Source organism: Gopherus evgoodei, chromosome 2 (assembly GCF_007399415.2).
Source record: "Gopherus evgoodei ecotype Sinaloan lineage chromosome 2, rGopEvg1_v1.p, whole genome shotgun sequence".
Classification (NCBI taxonomy): domain Eukaryota; kingdom Metazoa; phylum Chordata; order Testudines; family Testudinidae; genus Gopherus; species Gopherus evgoodei.
In genome coordinates this window covers 64445129-64466258 of record NC_044323.1, presented here as the reverse complement: position 1 = coordinate 64466258, position 21130 = coordinate 64445129, and the positions used below count along the sequence as shown (strand labels likewise).

General features: G+C 38.8%; 1 protein-coding gene across 2 annotated transcripts in view; it reads right to left on the bottom strand.

The window, feature by feature from the left end:
* Positions 1-16780, bottom strand: part of CREB5 (cAMP responsive element binding protein 5) — a 361410-nt gene extending 344630 nt beyond the window's left edge. Inside the window, exon 1 of one of the 2 annotated variants that reach the window (XM_030550853.1) lies at positions 16734-16780. The gene's annotated coding sequence lies outside the window, so the exon portion shown is untranslated. The remainder of the gene's footprint in view (positions 1-16733) is intronic. The other variant, XM_030550854.1, reaches the window with a different exon arrangement.
* Positions 16781-21130: the final 4350 nt, after the last annotated feature.

Sequence of the window (21130 nt, the reverse complement as noted above, 5' to 3'; positions counted from 1 at the left end):
TTCCTTCCTAGGTGAAGTATTTTGTTTTTCTCTTTGCATTTGTCTTTGTCTTTGTATTTGACCAATTCTCCAATTTGTCAGGGTCATTTTAAATTCTAATCCTGTACTCCAAAGTACTTGCAATCTGATGGGTGTCATCTGCAAATAATATAAACAAACTCTCCACTCCATTATCCAAGTCATTAATGAAAATATTGACTAGTACCAGACCCAGGACAGTCTTCTGCAGGACCCTACTAGATACACCCTTCCAGTTTGACAGCATAAGAACATAAGAACGGCCGTACCGGGTCAGACCAAAGGTCCATCTAGCCCAATATCTGTCTACTGACAGTGGCCAATGCCAGATGCCCCAGAGGGAGTGAAGCTAACAGGCAATGATCAAGTGATCTCTCTCCTGCCATCCATCTCCATCCTCTGATGAACAGAAGCTAGGGACACCATTCTTTACCCTTCCTGGCTAATAGCCATTTATGGACTTAGCCACCATGAATTTATCCAGTTCCCTTTTAAACATTATTATAGTCCCAGCCTTCACAACCTCCTTAAGTAAGGAGTTCCACAAGTTGACGGTGCGCTGTGTGAAGAACTTCCTTTTATTTGTTTTAAACCTGCTACCTATTAATTTCATTTGGTGACCCTCTAGTTCTTGTATTATGGGAATAAGTAAATAACTTTTCCTTATCCACTTTCTCCACGTCACTCATGATTTTATATTCCTCTATCATATCCCCCCTTAGTCTCCTCTTTTCCAAGCTGAAGAGGCCTAGCCTCTTTAATCTTTCCTTTTATGGAACCCTCTCCAAACCTGTAATCATTTTAGTTGCCCTTTTCTGAACCTTTTCTAGTGCTAGAATATCTTTTTTGAGATGAGACCACATCTGTACACGGTATTCGAGATGTGGGTGTACCATGAATTTATATAAGGGCAATAATACATTCTCAGTCTTATTCTCTATCCCCTTTTTAATTATTCCTAACATCCTGTTTGCTTTTTTGACCACCTCTGCACACTGCGTGGACATCTTCAGAGAACTATCCACGATGACACCAAGATCTTTTTCCTGACTCGTTGTAGCTAAATTAGCCCCCATCATATTGTATGTATAGTTGGGGTTATTTTTTCCAATATGCATTACTTTACATTTATCCACATTAAATTTCATTTGCCATTTTGTTGCTCAATCACTTAGTTTTGTGAGATCTTTTTGAAGTTCTTCACAATCTGCTTTGGTCTTACTTGAGTAGTTTAGTATCATCTGCAAACTTTGCCACCTCACCTTTTACCCCTTTCTCCAGATCATTTATGAATAAATTGAATAGAATTGGTCCTAGGACTGACCCTTGGGGAACACCACTAGTTACCCCTCTCCATTCTGAGAATTTACCATTAATTCCTACCCTTTGTTCCCTGCCTTTTAACCAGTTCTCAGTCCATGAAAGGACCTTCTCTTTTATCCCATGACAGCTTAATTTACGTAAGAGCCTTTGGTGCGGGACCTTGTCAAAGGCTTTCTGGAAATCTAAGTACACTATGTCCACTAGATCCCCCTTGTCCACATGTTTGTTGATCTCTTCAAAGAACTCTAATAGACTAGTAAGACACTATTTCCCTTTACAGAAACCATGTTGACTATTGCTCAACAGTTTATGTTTTTCTATGCGTCTGACAATTTTATTCTTAACTATTGTTTCGACTGATGTTAGACTTACCGGTCTGTAATTGCTGGGATCACCTCTAGAGCCCTTTTTAAATATTGGCGTTACATTAGCTAACTTCCAGTCATTGGGTACCGAAGCCGATTTAAAGGACAGGTTACAAACTTTAGTTAATAGTTCCACAACTTCACATTTGAGTTCTTTCAGAACTCTTGGGTGAATGCCATCTGGTCCCGGTGACTTGTTAATGTTGAGTTTATCAATTAATTCCAAAACCTCCTCTAGTGACACTTTAATCTGTGACAGTTCCTCAGATTTGTCACCTACAAAAGCCGGCTCAGGTTTGGGAATCTCCCTAATATCCTCAGCCATTTAGTTTCTCCGCAATGACTTTATCGTCTTTAAGCGCTCCTTTTGTATTTCAATCGTCAAGGGGCCCCACTGGTTGTTTAGCAGGCTTCCTGCTTCTGATGTACTTAAAAAACATTTTGTTATTACCTTTGGAGTTTTTGGCTAGCCATTCTTCAAACTCCTCTTTGGCTTTTCTTATTACACTCTTGCACTTAAGCTGGCAGTGTTTGTGCTCCTTTCTATTTGCCTCACTAGGATTTGACTTCCACTTTTTAAAGGAAGTCTTTTTATCTCTCACTGCTTCTTTTACATGGTTGTTAAGCCACGGTAGCTCTTTTTTAGTTCTTTTACTGTGTTTCTTAATTTGAGGTATACACTGAAGTTGGGCCTCTATTATGGTGTCTTTAAAAAGGGCCCATGCAACTTGCAGGGATTTCACTTTAGTCACTGTACCTTTTAACTTTTGTTTAACGAACCCCCTCATTTTTGTATAGTTCCCTCTTTTGAAATTAAATGCCACAGTGTTGGGCTGTTGAGGTGTTCTTCCCCCCACAGAGATGTTGAATGCTATTGTATTATGGTCACTATTTCCAAGCGGTCCTGCTATAGTTACCTCTTGGACCAGCTCCTGCGCTCCACTCAGGATTAAATCTAGAGTTGCCTCTCCCCTTGTGGGTTCCTGTACCAGCTGCTCCATGAAGCAGTCATTTAATGTATTGAGAAATTTTCTCTCTGCATTTTGTCCTGAAGTGAAATGTTTCCAGTCAATATGGGGATAATTGATATCCCCCACTATTATTGGGTTCTTAATTTTGATAGCATCTCTAATTTCCCTTAGTATTTCATCATCATTATTACTGTCCTGGTCAGGTGGTCGATAACAGATCCCTAATGTTATATTTTTATTAGAGCATGAAAATTTCTATCCATAGCGATTCTATGGAACATGTGGATTCGCTTAAGATTTTTACTTTATTTGAATCTACATTTTCTTTCACATATAGTGCCATATGTGACAGCAAACTATTGATAACTACTATTTGAATATGGTCTTTCAACCAGTAATGTACTTCTAGTACTTTCATGTAGACATTTCCCTAATTTGTTTATGAGAATGTTAGTTGGGACTGTGTTAGAAGCCATACTAGAATCAAAATATACCATGTCTACAACTTCCCCCAACTCCATTAAGCTAGTAATGGAAGGTAGTTCCCTCCTGCCCCAACCCTGGGGACAATCATAGAAAAACCTGGGGGATCTTCTGGAGACACAGGGCCTCCATATTAATAGAGGGCCCACCTCTGCTCTCTCCACCTTACAATCAGCATAATTTCAGTGATGCTTTCACCTGTCTTGCACTACCCATCACCGTACACACTCACTCCAATAGGATCATGCAGTGCAGAAGGGGCAATAAAAAGGTAATACAGCCTGAATTCCTCTAGAAAGATTATTTGTACAGCTTGATAAGGCCTGCCCTTTGTCTTCCCCCTGAAGCCCACAGCTCTAGCTACATCCCCAATCACAGATCATTATCCCTGTCCACTGCTGTCCATGACATTCAACTCAGGAATGGACAGCGGTAAAGAGAAAGCCTGCGTTAGAGGTAGGAAATCCTGTTTGAAATGGTAATATGGATGGGCAAGAGGGGAGAGAAACTGTGAAAGCCTTTACATTTAGAGATCATATCATGTTCACCTCACAAATGCATATTGAGTGTGACAAGCAGGATTTGGCTCTAGAACTGTACATTATCAGCAGGGCCAGCTCCAGGGTTTCTGCCGCCCCAAGCAGCAAAAAGAAAAAAAAATTTAAAAAAGCCATGATCACGATCTGCAGCTCTACTGCCGCCGCTTCAGTCTTCAGCGGCAATTCGGCAGCGGGTCCTTCACTCAAGAGGGAGTGACTGACCCGCTGCCGAATTGCCGCCAAAGACTCAGACGTGGCACCTCTCACCGTTGGCCGCCCCAAGCAGCTGCTTGCTGGGCTGGTGCCTAGAGCCGGTCCTGATTATCAGAGGGCTGCTGGTGGGCACTGGAATGTTCATATTGTTTTTGTTTGTTTGTTTGTTTTTTAAGAGAGATGTAATACTAAAGTAGGTGCGTTGGGAAAAGGCTACTGAATTATTTAAAAAAGTGACATACCTTTTAGCACATTCACTTAACTATTTTAAAAACAATTATTTATGGCTTGCTATTGTTTCTGTAGTAAGTAATTTGAATATTTTAGGCCCTCATCCTGAGAATTATTCCCTGCAAGTGCAGGGGTCTACAGAGGCAAAGAAGTTTCCAGGATTACAGCCTTGGTTTTGCCCTTCAGTAACAGAAGTTTTATAAAGAATATTTTACAACATATAGTCTACATTTGTGACATGGAACTGCCCATCTTTGTTAAGAGTGGTGGATACAAATAAGAAATTTATTTGAAGGCCTGCAGTGCTGTGAGAAGAGACTATACAAGCAACACATAGAGCAGTGGCTCTCAACCTTTCCAGACTACTATACCCTTTTCAGGAGTCTTATTTGTCTTGTGTACCCCAAGTTTCACCTCACTTAAAAATGACTTGCTTACAAAATCAGAGCTAAAAATACAAAAGTGTCACAGCACACTTGTCAAGGTTCCTTCCCCACTCTGAACTTTAGGGAACAAATGTGGGGACCTGCATGGACACTTCTAAGCTTAATTATTAGCTTAGATTTGGTAACTCTGCCACCATCCAGAAATTTCAGTGTCTGGATCACTTGTTGTCCACCCCCACCCCAAAACCTTCCCCTCCCTGGGCAGCCTTGAGAGGCTTCACCAATTCCCTGGTGAACATAGATCCAAACCCCTTGGATCTTAAAACAAGGAGAAATTAACCATTCCCTCTCCTTTCCCCCCCACCAATACCTGGTGAGTCCAGATCCAATCCCCTTGGATCTTAAAACAAGGAAAAATCAATCAGGTTCTTAAAAAGAAAACTTTTAATTAAAGAAAGTAAAGTAAAAAATCATCTCTGTAAAATCAGGATGGAAAATACTTTACATGGTAATCAGATCCATATGGCCCAGAGGAACCCCCTCTGGCCTTAGGTTCAAAGTTACAGCAAACAGAGGTAAAATCCTCTCAGCAAAAAAGGGACATTTACAAGTTGAGAAAACAAAAATAAAACGAACCCGCCTTGCCTGTCTGTTACTTATAATTTTGAAACATGAGAGACTGATTCAGAAAGATTTGGAGAGCCTGGATGGACGTCTGGTCCCTCTTAGTCCCAAGAGCGAACACCACCCAAAACAAAGAGCACAAACAAAGACTTCCCTCCACCAAGATTTGAAAGTATCTTGTCCCTTTATTGATTCTCTGGTCAGGTGTCAGCCAGGTATACTAAGCTTCTTAACCCTTTACAGGTAAAAGAGGCTTTAACCCTTAACTATCTGTTTATGACAACACTATTACCAAAAAATTGCTTACTTTCTCATTTTACCATGTAATTATAAAATAAATCAATTGGATTATAAATTTGTACTTATATTTCAGTGTATAGTATATAGAGCAGTATAAACATGTCATTGTCTGTATGAAATTGGAGTTTGTACTGACTTCACTAGTGCTTTTTTATATAGCCTGTTGTAAAACTAGGCAAATATCCAGATGAGTTGATGTACCCCCAGAAGACATCCACATACCACCAGCCCTGGTTGAGAGCCACTGACATAGAGGGTGCTCTATTAACAGAGAGTGCACTAGCAGGGACCATGTTCTCTGCAGTACACTGGTCCTAAATTTCACTGCAAGGTATCCTAGCTTCATGGAATATTGGCAATGTACTCTGCAGCACACAGAAACTACCTGAAACTGTCACAGATAATTCAACAAACAGATTTGTATTTCTATTTTCATGTTCAATTCATTAATAAAGTGACTGTAATATCCCTTGCACTAGGTATTTTAAATTTAATTTCCATATTAATCTTAAAGTTTGGAAAGTTTTTCCAATGTGTTACCCCTAACTTTTCAATATACTGCAAGATTTTGTATTGACAATGCATAATAGAAGTTGTCAGCGGGCAGCTAAGCAGGAGACAGCTGGGACTTTTGGCATCCACAAAAGGTGCATTCGGTATTTTGGCACAGATGTTCAGTTTCAGCTTGTGGCATTACGTAGATATATCTTTTCTTTCCAAGCTTGTCCTCAGAGAGAGGGAAGTGACTTGAAATTTAGGAATAAAGGGTCTTGATCTCCATGTTTCTCATCCTACTATCTTTTCACAAGAACTATCCATCCAACAATGCTCTCAATGCCCACCTCTATATCCTACTACAATGAATAAGAACACCGGTAAATATTTCTGCAAAAATGAGCTGAGAAAAACATTTAAATGCCATAATTAGGTTTCAAAGCTATCGCCCACTCAGATGACTAGCGCAGTTGACTCTTCTCAGATCAACACTATTTTGAAAAGTTACCTTTAAAACCACATGGGGGTAAGGACTTATGCTCTCAATTTCATTGGCGTAAAATAGAAGCTATTCAAGTCAGTGATGTTACTCCTGATTTATACCTACATCAGTAGGAGTGGAATTCAGGCCTTTATTTCTCAAATAAAAGCATTGGTCCAAATACTGTTCTCAGCTACATCATTGTAAGTCTAAACAAACCTCTTTCAAGTGGAGTTATCTTAGCTTTACACCAGCACAGCAGAAACTAGAATATGTATTTGCTATGAGTCAGCCCATCTGTGTTCTTCTTCTTTGCTTAGACCGGAGCTGAAATTAATGTGGATGTTTTGGAGCAGACAACATCCCTGTCAAATTATATAGTGACTTCTCGTGCTAAAACTTGTTTGTTTTCACACCACCATCATTGATGACCTCAGCACAGCATTGCTCTGAGAATAATGATTTAGTCAACTGCAAAGCCAGCAGGGGGAACACAAAACAACATGCGCTTAAATGGTGCTTTTAAAAACATTTTGGCAAGGAATAATAGGATTGATTATTATTATATCATCTAATCTGGAGGACCTTTCCCCATCAGTTTCAGTTATGAGGCCTAAAACTCTTTGCAGTATCCTCTTACAAAAGAGAATATGCACAAGTTACCTACTGTGTGCAGTTTTGCTAACTCTGTCTTTGCAGTATCCTCTTACAAAAGAGAATATGCACAAGTTACCTACTGTGTGCAGTTTTGCTAACACTAGAGGCCAGATCCTCAGCTGGTTCCATTTCATTTAGGCCAGTGGAGCCACACAGATTTACAAAAGCGAAGATCTGGCCACTTATGTTAAAATTTCTCATCTTGACTCTGTATATCGGAGCATCAGGTCAGTTGCTTCAGCACACATTGAAGTCTGCTGTGTAAACATATTTGTTTAATTATTCTTTAGATTGCAACTCTAGCATGTAGCAAGTGTCTTACTTGCAAGTGTCCTGGGCCATAACTGTGACGAGATACAATAGAGCAAAAGCATTCCTTCAGAAGTGTGAAAAAATCTTGCCACCAATCAAAATATTATGAGTCCATGGGGCTACTGGAAAGTGAACTAACATTCCAAATAAGAAAATGTTAGGAGGCCCTATCCTCATCTTGCTTAACCTGTTTTCACACAAATAGGATTGTATTGAAGTCAATAGAGCTTTCCCCCAATTCACAATGGTGTAATTAAGAGCAAAATCTGCACCAGTGTTAAGAGTCAAATTATTCGCCTATATTTAACTGAATAACCTAGTGGGATTTTCGTATATGTTATACAAGCCTGAGGCCAGAGTGGTGACTGTTGGGGCCAGTGTAAGTGGATGGAGCACCTACACATAAAACTTGTGAGAAGAAGAGATAGAGTGGAAGGCATATGAATTGAGCACAAAAGTAAGCATTCTCAATATTTCCCTCTCCCCAGACACAGTAAGAGTTGTCACAATAGAAGGAGAGCTAAACAAACATGTTTATTTAGAAGGAACAGACATCCTCAACTAGATGACTCAGCTTTTGCTTTAATAACAGGATTTGCACAAACACACAACTGACAAATTGATACACCGCATGCAGAATATACTCCATGAATCTGATTCTCCTCTCACAAGAGAAACTCCAGTGTAACTTCTCTGCTTTCAGCAGAGTTGCTCCTGATTTATATCAGTGTGAGAGAACACTTTTAGGCCCTATTATGATTAATATTTTAGGTTTCTACCATAACAAAAGTATCTTTACACTTTTATAGATCTTCATTTGATCCTTTCTTTCTGGTTTCATGTCATTTAGAAAACGTGTGTCATTTAGAAGTCCCTGTCAAGGATGTTTCCAAAATATTAAAAATATTCTTTTCCGTCACTTTCTGCAATAATGCTTTGGACACCTGAAATTAAAACTTCTTCCTTGCTAAATCTTTTTTCTCTCCATCTCATGTGAACACACTAGTTTAATAAGGCAGGTGAATGAAAGACAGATCAGAATTTTAAAAAGTTGGTCTAGTTTTGATCTTCCTAACCTTTTAATCTGTTCTTTTAACCCTTTTCTACTGCCTATCCATTTAAAATAATATACACTGGATGTGTATGTATGTATGTATGTATGTGTGTGCGCGCGTGCGTATGTGTCTTTGGGAACATGGTGATGGGGGCAAAAGAGTAATAATTCCCCAGTTTGTTTTTTTAAAGCATAAAAATATTAAATTTAAGCCTTGCTAGTCTTGCTGGAAATTACCTGGACAGCAAGGGAAGTCTCTGGAGAAGTCAACGTTGAGAACAGAATTTGTGGGAATGTTGAATCTTTAAACCAAGATTAATCTTCTCTCCAACGTTCATTAAACATTGAAGTTAAATGGTTAAAGGTTCACAGCAACAAAAAAAGAGTTCTAAACAATTGGACTAAAAATCCCTTCCCCTCTCTACTGCTCAGCTTTCACTTTTTTGCTATATCTTAATTTTGCTATGTCTCCAGTCACCACAGATTGTTCCAACGTAGATAAAATTTGAGTTTCTAATATACAAAACCATTCTATACTGTTTATACCTAAACACACACATTTATTCTATATATACACAGATGCACACATATGTGTATATCCAAATCCACTTTTACAGGTCCACCTTAAGGGCCTGCACCTACTGCCATTTGAGTTTAGTGACAATTATGCCCATTGACTTCACTGGGACAGATCTGATTGACTAAAAATAATTCTGAGTGGTGACTATAAATATACCATGATTTGCTACTCAAAATTTATGAGATTCATCACTTAATATAAATATTACTTAACATTATAATTATATAGTTGCAGTAAACACTGAAGTGTGAATAATGGTGTGCTAATTCACACCTCATTGCACTAATGGCAATTGGTTTTGTAACCTCAATGCCCAACACACACACACACTGTGAATTAACAACATTAATACAATAATTCACACCTTGGAGTGTCTTGCTGCTTAATTAGGTCAAATACTGTTATATGGATATGTAACTGCCTAAACACAACATGTCTGTAATCTAAAGCTGAAAAGTGATCTAAAATGCTTACTTACAAACATTTTAAGGGGGAAAAAGTAGCAGGTGCAATATGGACAAAATATATATACTAGCTAGCAGTTTACTTGAGTACTCCAGGTAATGCCTCAGTTTAGCTCATCCTGCTATAGCCACTTCATGCAACATATCCTCAGCCTAATCTTAAATTCCATGTATTGTGCTACAGAGCCTCCTGTGCTGAATGTTTTATATTAGCTACCATTACTCAAGTCTTGCCAGTCAGGTATTGAAGAACAAAAATCTGGGAACTGTTGGCCCGTCTTTATTTCCCACATTAATCAAATAACTTTCTAAGTATTTGTGAACAGCTACAAAGGAGCGGCTATAAATGATGCCATATCACACACCCTGTGCCGTAGTGGTGTCCATGAGCCTACATTGCAACAGGTAAAATGGTTGCTACTGTCAAACTGTAGGGAAAAGATTTTTCAACTTATTTAAATAATTTCTCTGAAGCACTCTGTTTCCTTCCGAATAAAACGCACACAAAAAATATGTCGCTGAGCCAACCAGAGTAACCTCAGTACCATGGACTGATAGTTTGGAAACTTCAAACATAAGTAATCATTGAGATCACTCAGATCACTCCACTGAAATGGAGTGCACCAGCAATACAAAGTCATTGGGAAGGAAAGGAATTGAAATGGAGGGCAGATAAGGACAATAGTATTAGAAAACATTACTTGCAGAAGACAGCAAAGAAGTGGAAAAGAAAACAATTACTATTTAAAGTTTATTCAGAAGTAAGAAATTGAATACATATTAAGGAGTGATCATCAAATGGCCAAAGTATGCATAAAAACACTGAATGGCTGAATTCCTTGAGTTCCCAGGACTCCCCCACTGAAATCAATGGGAGTTTTGGGTGCCCAAGGAAAGCAAAATAAGGCCCTTATTCTGTTAAAGTTATTACAGCATTTGTGGATTGTTTTCTTATTGAAACTGAAATTCCCCTACTCCTGCCTCTCTCTTCGGGCCTCCTCTCTAAGGGCATTCTGGTAATTTTTAATCAGTCTATTGGAGTCCCCTTACTATGAAGGATTATATTGTCACATCCTAAGATCACCTTGAGCAGAATGCTGCCACGATAGCAAGTCCTAATTAACTCAAAATATGAGATTCTAAACAGGAAAATTAAACAAACACTAGTAAGTGTAACGTTCTGAAATATTTATTTTGAAGCATGTGGGGGATTGACTGCTTGAGTGGATTCTCAAAAACGAAGACAGAAACAAAAACCAAAGCATAACAGCTAGTAAGCTAAGGAAATTGTACTAAGCTTTGAATGTTTTACTTTGAAAATCCTAGAGCCCAGTAAAATCCTTAGTCAATCTCCCCTTGTTTATAAAACAGTATTTGATATCACCATCTTGAAATTTACAAAACAGATACAGCCATGTCTCTTTCTAAAATCTATAAATCCAGATTTGCAGCTGCAGTTCCCACTAATGAAGCTTTGATGGGTAACAGAAAAAATGCTGAATGCCAATATTTTTAATTAAACAGTAAAATAACTTTAGTGAAAAGACTAGACACGCTATTATTTTAAAAGTGCCAGAGTTACTACTTCAACCAGCGCCATGGTATAGGTAAATGATCAGTGTACAAACAAAATAATTACTTGGCTAAAACAACACACCACAGTATTTTTGCTTCAAAAAGTGTTCTTACAACAACAATTATTACTTATACATTGAGTGAGTATCAGTGAGTATACCTATATTTATTTTTACAGCAATGTAATTTTTGAGACATTCACAGAAATATATTCATATTATACATAGGTATGTAAAATTGTACCACAAATCTGTAAAAGTACTGATCTTATTCCTGTAACATGGTTAATATTCAAATCAGACAAGGAAAGAAATTGAGATAATTGTTTTGTCTACCTTAAAGAACAATCTTTTAAAGATTTTAAATTGATGTAACAATGCAATTTGTAGTAAGAGGAAAAAGTGTGCCGAAGGCTAAGGCTAAAAGTTACTAAAAGCTAAAGTTGCATTAATTTTGTGACTATTTATTATAATAATGTTTTTAAAATGCAGAAAAACAAAGAACTCTTCAAGTACATCTCTAACAAAGAACTACTTGCCTGTATCTTACAGAATTTACTAAGTTTTTCTTTGCAATCAAACTTTCTCAGAGACAAGCAGCACAGGTTACATGACATATAACACTTTCTCAGAGAAAAACAACCTGCAGAAATCATGTGTTGGGATACAATAGAATGGTCACCAGGACAACTAGCCAATTGATCAGCCGTGACAATATCACTTATGACCGAGTCAAAGTCAGCAAGAGTATGACTCTCAAAAATGTTTTCAATGATTCCACTAAAAGATGTTACCAGCTTATTGTGATGAAAGTTTATATGTGAAAAGTTAGCCCAAACAAAATTCAAGTCAGCTAAATACAAGTTCATTTAGTCAACACAGAAACAGAGCTGTATGCATAGCTGAAAGACCTGTTGCTCTCTACCGTTAACGGGTCCATGTCTCAAGCAACTCTGTCGATTGAGAGGTATATATGTAACAAATGGTTAAAGCTAAATTCTACCTAGTCTCTACTTGAGAAAAATTCCCATTTTGTTAAATTAGAGACCACATGATACAGACCTGAGTAATGGAACACTACTTTAAATAGGTGGCAATTGTATTATGTTATTCCAAAAAATAAAGCAAAATTAATTTCATGTATACAGAGGGTTAGTCCAAAAAAAGTTCATTTGGACTAAAATAAAGCTTTACTTTAAAGGTGGCCAATCCATAAACAGAAGGTTTATTAATAAATCAAAGCAATGGAGTCTGCAGAAAATCCAGCAGGCTGCTAACTAGAAAAAGAAATACAAATTGATAGATTTCTAGGGAAAAGATCTTTGACCAAAAGAGAATGTAGTCAAAAGATGGGCAACAATACCACCCTGCATAGTTGGAGATAAACAAATCTTGCCTGGGGTCCCAGAAGGAAGTAAAAAGTGTCTTAAAAATTGCCCTGTTAATAGTTAAGGGCCAAATCCTCCTGCAAAACTCCCACTGATATCCATAAGGGTTTGCCTGAGTGATGACAGAAGGATTGGGCCCTAAGAATTGTCTCAAGTCAATGCAAGGTCCATTGTTATTGGAATGAACTCTAACCCTCACGGACACAGTATCACACGAAAGATCCCTCTGAAGGATAAAGAACAACCTTAGGATATTTCAGGGTATTTCAAAGCCTCCTCTACACTACAGAGAGCAAATTAATACCAAATTTGAACACATGGGGCCAAATCTTCCTCCCTTTATTCATGCAAGTAGCCCCACTGCATCGTAAGATGGACAGGGTTATGGATACAACCTCTTCCCATTTTACCTTCACTTTTAGTAGTAATGCTTGTTTTTCTTCCCTTTCTTTTCCCGTAGGTTAAATAAAGAGATCAGACCTTCCCTTATTCTGAGAGTTGGGTTTCTGTAAAACAGCCTATATTATCAATTGATTTTTATTTGGTTCTCTTTGTTTGGTTCTTCATACAAGTTAAAAAAATAATCTACTTTTGTTTCCAAATCTTAAACCTCTAGAATAAACGGCATCCAATATTCAATAGTCCAAGGCAATGCTTATTGTCCTTCCACATAGACCAAGTTACTTCCAACGTCATGCCAAGAATATCAAGAAATTTCTTTGTCTTTAGAAAGAAATCTCTTCATCACATAAAATATTATCTGACCTCTCATAATTGTCCAATTAAAGTTACAATAAATAGACAATTTCAGTTTGTTCCATTCAAATGTTTAGTATTTCTATTTCCTATCCCATGGTAAACGTGTACATGAAAACATGTAAGTTTTGGAAGTCTGATGGTCCAGACCTAAAGACAGCAGAAACATTACAGATTCTATGGACAGTACTAGACACTAATTCTTTACAAACCATGCATGAACAAAGCCGAGACATTATCGTTTTCTTATCAATAGTTAAAGATCACTTAGTCAATTAATAGGAAAATAAGAGACTTCTTACCATTATCTGTAGAGTAAAATCAGGAATGAGTTGTTTTGTTCAGTCAGCTTTTCTCTCCTAGTGACCCTTTCTGGTTTTTAAAGCTCCGTTTGCCAGTGATAGCCAGGAAAGAGGTGTCACTGTGTATTTCTATATGTTTGTATTTAAGACCATCAGAATCTTATTTTACTGAACCAATAGAAGACAGATCTCGCACTTTACTATCCCGGTTCCAACCAAGAGCTAACCCCCAGGTAGTTTTATTTGCCTCTAACAGTTTCTTTTTGTAATGAGACTAATTTTTCCAGTAGCCTTTAACTCAACTAGATTAACTGACATGGAAAATGTGACTAAAAACTTGTAGAACTGTCTAGCCTCCAACCCAGCACAAAATAAACTTTGTAGTAAGTGCTGAAGGACATCTAGCAAGCAGCAGCTTGCTCAGTTTATAATCCTGAACTATATATTCACAGAGAACAGTACTACGCCATCTAGTTAGCTGACAGCAGGCTTCACTCTCTACATTTGAAGTGGATACCTTAAAATACAGGGCACTGGCACTTGAGAATTTTCAGTTTCTTTAAATAAATATCACTACTGGGATAATCCACATCCAGTGGATATGGGAAAATTTAGCTTATAATAGCAGAGTGACCTTCTACATCTAACTTTGATTTACAAGATAAAAGCAACTTTTAAATTAAAGAGGCTTTCTGCTAATAGAGCTTATTATTCCAGAGACAGGAATGATTTTCCTCGAAAGTTGTCCCTGTGTGCATGCCCATTATCTTCGTTTTTCTCCTTCTACTAATGAGCATTTATCTAAAGAGCCTGTTAATCCTCTGATGTGTGCTTCTGGTCAGAGGTAACAGTTTGAATAAAACCACTAATCACTTATCACTAATCACTGATCGTTAACCACACTTTTCTCTAGTGCTTTGCAACCTGCACTGCTCCTTTTAGGACTAAGGAGTAACAAATTAGAAGTTTAACATTTTAAAAGTATTTTTAACATAGTAATGCTGACTTCATCCAAAGACATTTTTCTACAGAAAATTAAATAAAAATTCTACCAAAGTGCATGTACTTCAGAACAAATTCCCACAAACTGGGTCAGAGTATACATTTTCTTTCATTTTGTTCGCACGCTGTAACTCTAGAAACAATTTATTAAAAAAAAATTACAGTCTGGTTTCTGGATGATTTCTACATGACAGTTTCTTAGAAGAAAGTTTTTCCTCCACTGTTATTTGACACACTGGATTTTCACCAAATGACCAGGCAAAGAAACTTTGGTGCAATTCAATGGATTAGAAGAAGAGTTATCTTTGAAATGTATGGTCTCAAGGAAAACCCAAAAATCCTATTGTCCTTTGGTCTAACCTCTGTTTTCATCTGTCTGTATATTGTCTCCTACTGATAAAATTCAGAAATCTTCTGGCCATGCTGTTTTAAGTAAGTACTATTTAAGCATTTTAATTGTAAAAGACACACATATGGACATTCATTTTATTTTATTGCTATCCATGTCTTTGAGCCATTTTTTTTCTTTCAGACTGTAACATTTATAATAAACCCTGGAGATGACAGCTTACTCATCATGCCTGGACATAAATAAGAGGAAAGGCAGAGTTTAGCAGGTATCCCCCTTATATTTCAGGAGCTCTTATAATTCTGGAAGAACAAAACTTAACTAAAGAGAGGGAGAGAGAAACCTAAACCAGAGGAGGGATAAAGGAGATATGCACTGAACTGTGGGGGGAGAGAGGATGTAAAAACGATGTGCTTAGCCAGTTGGATTGTAAAAGGGAGAGTTGCTTTGTCAGCATTTCTAACCCCCTGAACCCTACAGTATCTAAGGCTGTTAATCAAACACTTACTAGTCTGCACAATGACGTAATGGCCCACTATCCAGCCTTATTCCCAGAGATATGTCAGAAGGGGTGGGGGGTGGGGGGGAGACAACCAAACATAGCGATGCAGACACCTAACAACGAAATATACACACAGCCCACTCTAGCCCTGCGCCTTAACAATAGGCATCATGTGGGGACTGGATATGAGGTAGGGAAGGGGAGGGGAGGGGGGTGATCAGTTTGTTGTGCAGTTACCAATACAAGTCCATATCAGAAACAACACATACACATGAACCAGCAACTTGTAGGCAGCTGAGCCTCCGGTACTTTGGACTAAGAAGCCTCTTCCAAAACTTAAATCAGAGTTGCAGAGATTGAAATCAAGTTCTGTTAAGAAGAAAGCGAAAGCTTCAAGAAGGGAGGGGGGACTTTGAGAGGAAGTCCAGCAGCCAAAGAGCTGTCATTTCAGCAGCAGCAGCAAGACAAGATGTTATGCCGAAAAGAAATAAGGCAAAGGTGTGGGGGGGAAGCATTAACCTTCCACTTTTGTGTCTAGTTTTAAAAAATCCTCTCCCGAAAGAGTTTAAACAAGAATTACAATTTATTTGCAACAATATTTACCTACACGCTCCCTGCAGACAGCGGAGATGGCAGCAGCAGCTACATCTCATCTCAGCGGTTCTTCGACACACATGCATACACAAGCACACGGTGGCGGCAGCACACTAATGACTTTACTAGCTCTTGTTTCAACACACACACACAGAGTTTCAAAACTTTCCAACTTTTTGGTCGGTGTGCTGAATTGAGGAATCTCAAAGTTGCTCCCCTTGCCGCCTTTCCGCTCCCTCCGACAGCTTACTGCGCTTCGTGTAGCTTCAACAACTTTTCCGGTCCCCCCGCCACCCCCCGATTCCTGTTACACCCTCGCTCAGTCACTTGGAGGAGTGAGAGGGAGCGATGCACACACACATTCGTTCAAAAAGCCATCTTCATAGAAGCATCCCACTGATCAAACATCGCAGCCACTAAACCGCCTCTCAGAACGGGAGCGGGATCTCAAATAGTTACTATCATTACAGTTAAATTGAAAAGCTAACAGCCGTTTATCACAGTCCCCGGCGCAGTCCCAGGGTTAGTAACAGAAACTGTTCACTAGCCCAAAAAAACTTCCACAAAACAAACCCCTTTGCAATTCATGAGATTTCTCCCTCCTCACTTTAGATCCTTCCCCGCCTCTGCTCCCCAGTTAATTCACACATACTCCCCGTCCCTAGATCAGTCCCGTGCACACAAGTACTTTAAAGCGGCCAGAAAGCGAGGGTTTAAATGAACTGAAAAGTGAGTTTCAGAAAGTCAGATCAGTATTTAGAGGAACTTACCAAACAAGTGTAGAAGGGAAAGGACCAGCAGCTTGGGTGAAGGAACCACGTTGGACTGAGAGAAGGTTACAATACGTTCTATTTAGAGAAGCATTACATCACCCTCGGTGACGTCACGTGGGATTCCTGAACTTCTAAATCATTGCGGTCCCTGTTCAGGGGGAGAATGGAGTGGTGGGCGTGTCCGAGGGGCGTGTCCTCTACGGGCCCCGCCCCAGCCTGCCAGCCAGCCAGCCACAGTAGAAGGGGTGGATGGAGGGGGAGGCTAGTGCAAAGCAGGAACAGCGCAAGCAACAGCTTGCAGAGCTGGATGTGACAGGACTGACATTAGGCGTGTGTGAGTCAGCTTGGAAAAAATCTCCTGCTCTATGGCTTTCGGGAGGAAGCAGGGACGAGTCCAAAGAGGCGGGTTCCCTAGGCTATATTGATTTGCAGGGCTGGGCAGGGACTGTTTCCCAAACTGGATGGGTTGGTCTCCATTCAACTAAGTGTGGCACAGTACAAGATCCGTTCCAGTCTGCTGAATAAACTCCCGCGCTGCTAGTATACTGTGTATAGGCTGATGGACCCAAAGGAAACAAACACCGAACCTTCTTTGGGAATTAATCCCTCTCTCTCTCTCTCTCTCTAAAGAGCTGAGCTAAACCCCTAAATCTGAACACCCCACTACTTTTGGGGGGATGGGGATTACTAGGGGGATTTTAGTTCTCACATCCAATTAATTCATCTCTAGATTGTATTAGTACATGTTACTACTTTTCTTACAAAAGGGGTTTTATAATAGGAATTTTATTAACATACTGTTCTTCATAGAAGTGATATAGTTGGCAAGATCAGAAGTTACAGCAAGGGAGAAAAAAAAACAGGAGTACTTGTGGCACCTTAGAGACTAACAGATTTATCTGAGCATAAGCTATCGTGGCCTACAGCCCACTGCATGGGATGCATAGAATGGAACACACGGTAAGAAGATATTTATACATACAGAGAACATGAAAAGGTGGAAGTATCCATACCAACTGTAAGAGGCTAATTAGTTAAGAAAGGCTGTTATCAGCAGGGGAGAAAAACTTTTGAAGTGATAATCAAGATGGCCCATTTTAGTCTTGCACATGCAGCATTAAAGGGACACCGGCAGGGAAAAACAAACAAAGAAAAATAAGTGCATTGCCTTCCCTACCTTACAGCTACCATACTACCACACAGACCACCACCTCTGACTCCAGCGGGCTTTGGGTCAGGCCCTTAGTGTCTGCACAGGGAAGAAGGATGACTGAAGAAAATGAATGAGAGTCAGGAGATCGATTCTATTCCTGATTCTGTTATAGACACTCTGTGTTACCTTAGGCAAATCAGTTGAAAGTGAGTCTACAGAAAGGTTCTTAGCTGTTGTTCTGTGAGGATAGTATCTTATCTATTCACAAGGTGTTATGTATTAAGCATCAATGTGATCGGCACCATACAAGATGTACAAATACAGTCTTGGCCCCAATGCTACAAACAGTAGCATGTGTGTGATTTTTAGTCCCGGGAGCTAGCTGGACTAGTCCTGGGAGTAAAGTTACACACATGCAGGGCTGAGCCCCAGCACCTCTAGGCTTGGCAATTCATTGCCCTGGCACCTCTTTTGCGATCACCTCATTGATCCCAGATACTAAGTATTATTCATACTGGTGGTTAGCATTGTATCCTTCCAGTCATCTGGAGATAGGATTGACTCTGCTGCCTTTTGAACATGCTACACAGTGCTTTGAATAAGTGTCCAAGCTCAACCCTTTCCCTTGCTGGAGTTTGATTTATTAATAACAATAAAATATAAACCTCAGCCTAAACTTTCTCCACAAGCCTGGGTTCCTAGAGCAACCTAACAACCCATGTTTTAGTTTCCTGTAGCCCAAACAGACACTCTCACCCTCTGTATATCCTGGTTGGAGCTAACTGGAGGAACTTGCTATTATGAGTCAGCAATAATTACTCAGAATCTTGATGCAAGCTTTTAGCACCAGAGCCTAGGGTGATGCAAAATAAATGCTCTACTTATCTAAACAACTGCTTAATAATTACTGTCCTCAACTTTTAACTAGTATTTTATATAGGGTTTAAAGCCCATAGAAAGAAACAGAGGTCCTGATGATGGACTTTGAGTTAGTTTAGCTATTTAGGATAGGGATGAAGGAACTTAACGCAGTATAGTTTGTATTCATTTTGTCAGGTATTATTCTTGGAAATTGATAAAGATGCCTATGTTTATAAAATACCTTTCATTCTAAGTGTTCCCAATTCATATTACAAACTATAAACAGAATCACTTCACTCACAATTGCAGCTACTTCTGGGTGAAACATGGCAGTTATTTAACAGAGCACAGGAATGCAGTACAGTTAAGGCCATATATCAGGACCAATGCATGTTTGGGGGCGGTGGGGGGAGAGACAAAGCTGTACTGTCCTTTTATCAATCAGGAACTGCTGTGTCATCATACAATTGATATCATAACATTCTGGGAAATGTTCTTCCATGTCACTGGACTCGTGTCAAATTTTTTGGTTGGCATTTGGTATTTTCCATGTGCTCAGTTCTTGTGCCTGGTGCTATAGCAGCACCTGGCAGCAGAGAGGAACAACTGCTGGCAAAGTCTTGCTCAGTCCCTGTAGTCCCAGCTTGGAGCATGCTCACTGCAGATGGAATCTTCAGCAAATTTAGAAACTCTACCAGGTTTCTACTGAGTATGGGTGAATTGCAATTTTTAGAGGCTAATAACTTGGCCAAATGGCAAAAGGCACACCCCTGACACCAGGAGGTCCATCCTGTCAAATTTCAAGTCCCTGCTCCAAACTATGGAGGTGCTAAACCTACTCAGCTAAACAGTTGTAGGATTAGTTGCATTTTTTTTAAATGAGAGCAAAACAATTTATGTAATGTCATTCTCAGAAATGGCTGAACCATTTTAGCTGAAACTTTCCAAAGAAATTCAGCCTGAGGCAGACATCCAGCATAGAAAATTTCCGCCAAAACAGTTAACGTGAAAATAGGGCCTTATAATGAGAACTGTTGAGTACCCTTAAATAAGGAGGTTCTACTCACTCAATCTATACTACTGTGCTGCTGTTTCATAAATCATAGCAGGTATAAAACAACCCAGTCCTTTCCAGTTTTTTTCTCATAAGATTTTATTAAATGATTGTGTATAAATTAATGTTTTTGTCTATCCCTGAAAGTATGAAAGTATCTTTTAAAACATTTTTACATCTGTTTTGTGTTTTCCTGTGAATGGTGTTAAGATTACTTGTATTAAAGTACAATGGAGAAGAAAAGGATAGAGGTAAAAACCCCACAATCCAGAGTGGGAAAGGAGTAAAAGAATAAAGAGAAGCATAATGAAAATGAAAAATAGTCAGTTTTGCAGTATGCTGAGATGAATTGGGATGACACTCAATGGTAAAGGTAAAGGACAGTAGTGCTGTTTCAGCAAACACCCAAAATCTTAGTCATTCCATTAAAATCAATGGTAAGTATAAAGTAAAGGTATTACAATAATTATAAGAGTTTTGTGGGTTGAAAATCCGTTTTCACTAAGACATTATTGATGTCACATAAAATTAATATTTAGTGCTGTCTTACTTAGTTTCATATTTTACATACCTGTTCTTCTCATAACATCATTAAATTTGTGGTTAAGAAAGGTGGTGCCAATGCTGAGTGTTACTCTCATCATTTTTGGCATTTACGATCACCTTGTGACAAGTACTTCACTAGAATCTCAGCAGCTTTTAACCCAATCGAACAGTAATTCATTCTCCTCTGTACAAACTGCTAAACATTTCTCATCTGTCAGATCCTTTGCAGTCACATTTACGGCATGTGAAATTTTATCAAAGAGCCACACTAGTCACAAAAAGAATTAAGACTCTAGAAATGAAAGGCTAGGAGGAAAGGTTTTCACTCCCAGTTTTTAAAATACTCAGTCTATTTTCATAATAAATCTTGTTTTAAAAAGTGATGTAAATTATGCTATTTAGTAATTAGTAAAACCAGCAATTTCCTGAGCAAATGTGAACAGACTGTTTTTATGTAACAAACTCTAGACAGCATCAACCACACCCTAAATAGTAGATCTGCATTTAAAGATCCCCTTACCCTTTCTACATAATTTCAGCCATGTTAATAAACAAATTATACAGCTAACATGGGTACCAGGAAAGGGAAGAAATTGCTTTCTATAACCTCAAGAGATCACTGAGACACACAGCAGTAATCTTTGCCATATGAGACAAGGGTCAGAAATGGGGTAGAGAATGAACCAAAAGTTGGAGAGAAATCAACACAAAATCTCTTTTTTACTTACTGCTTTCATCTCATATTCTTGTTCAAATTTCCATTTCTCCACAAAATCCCTT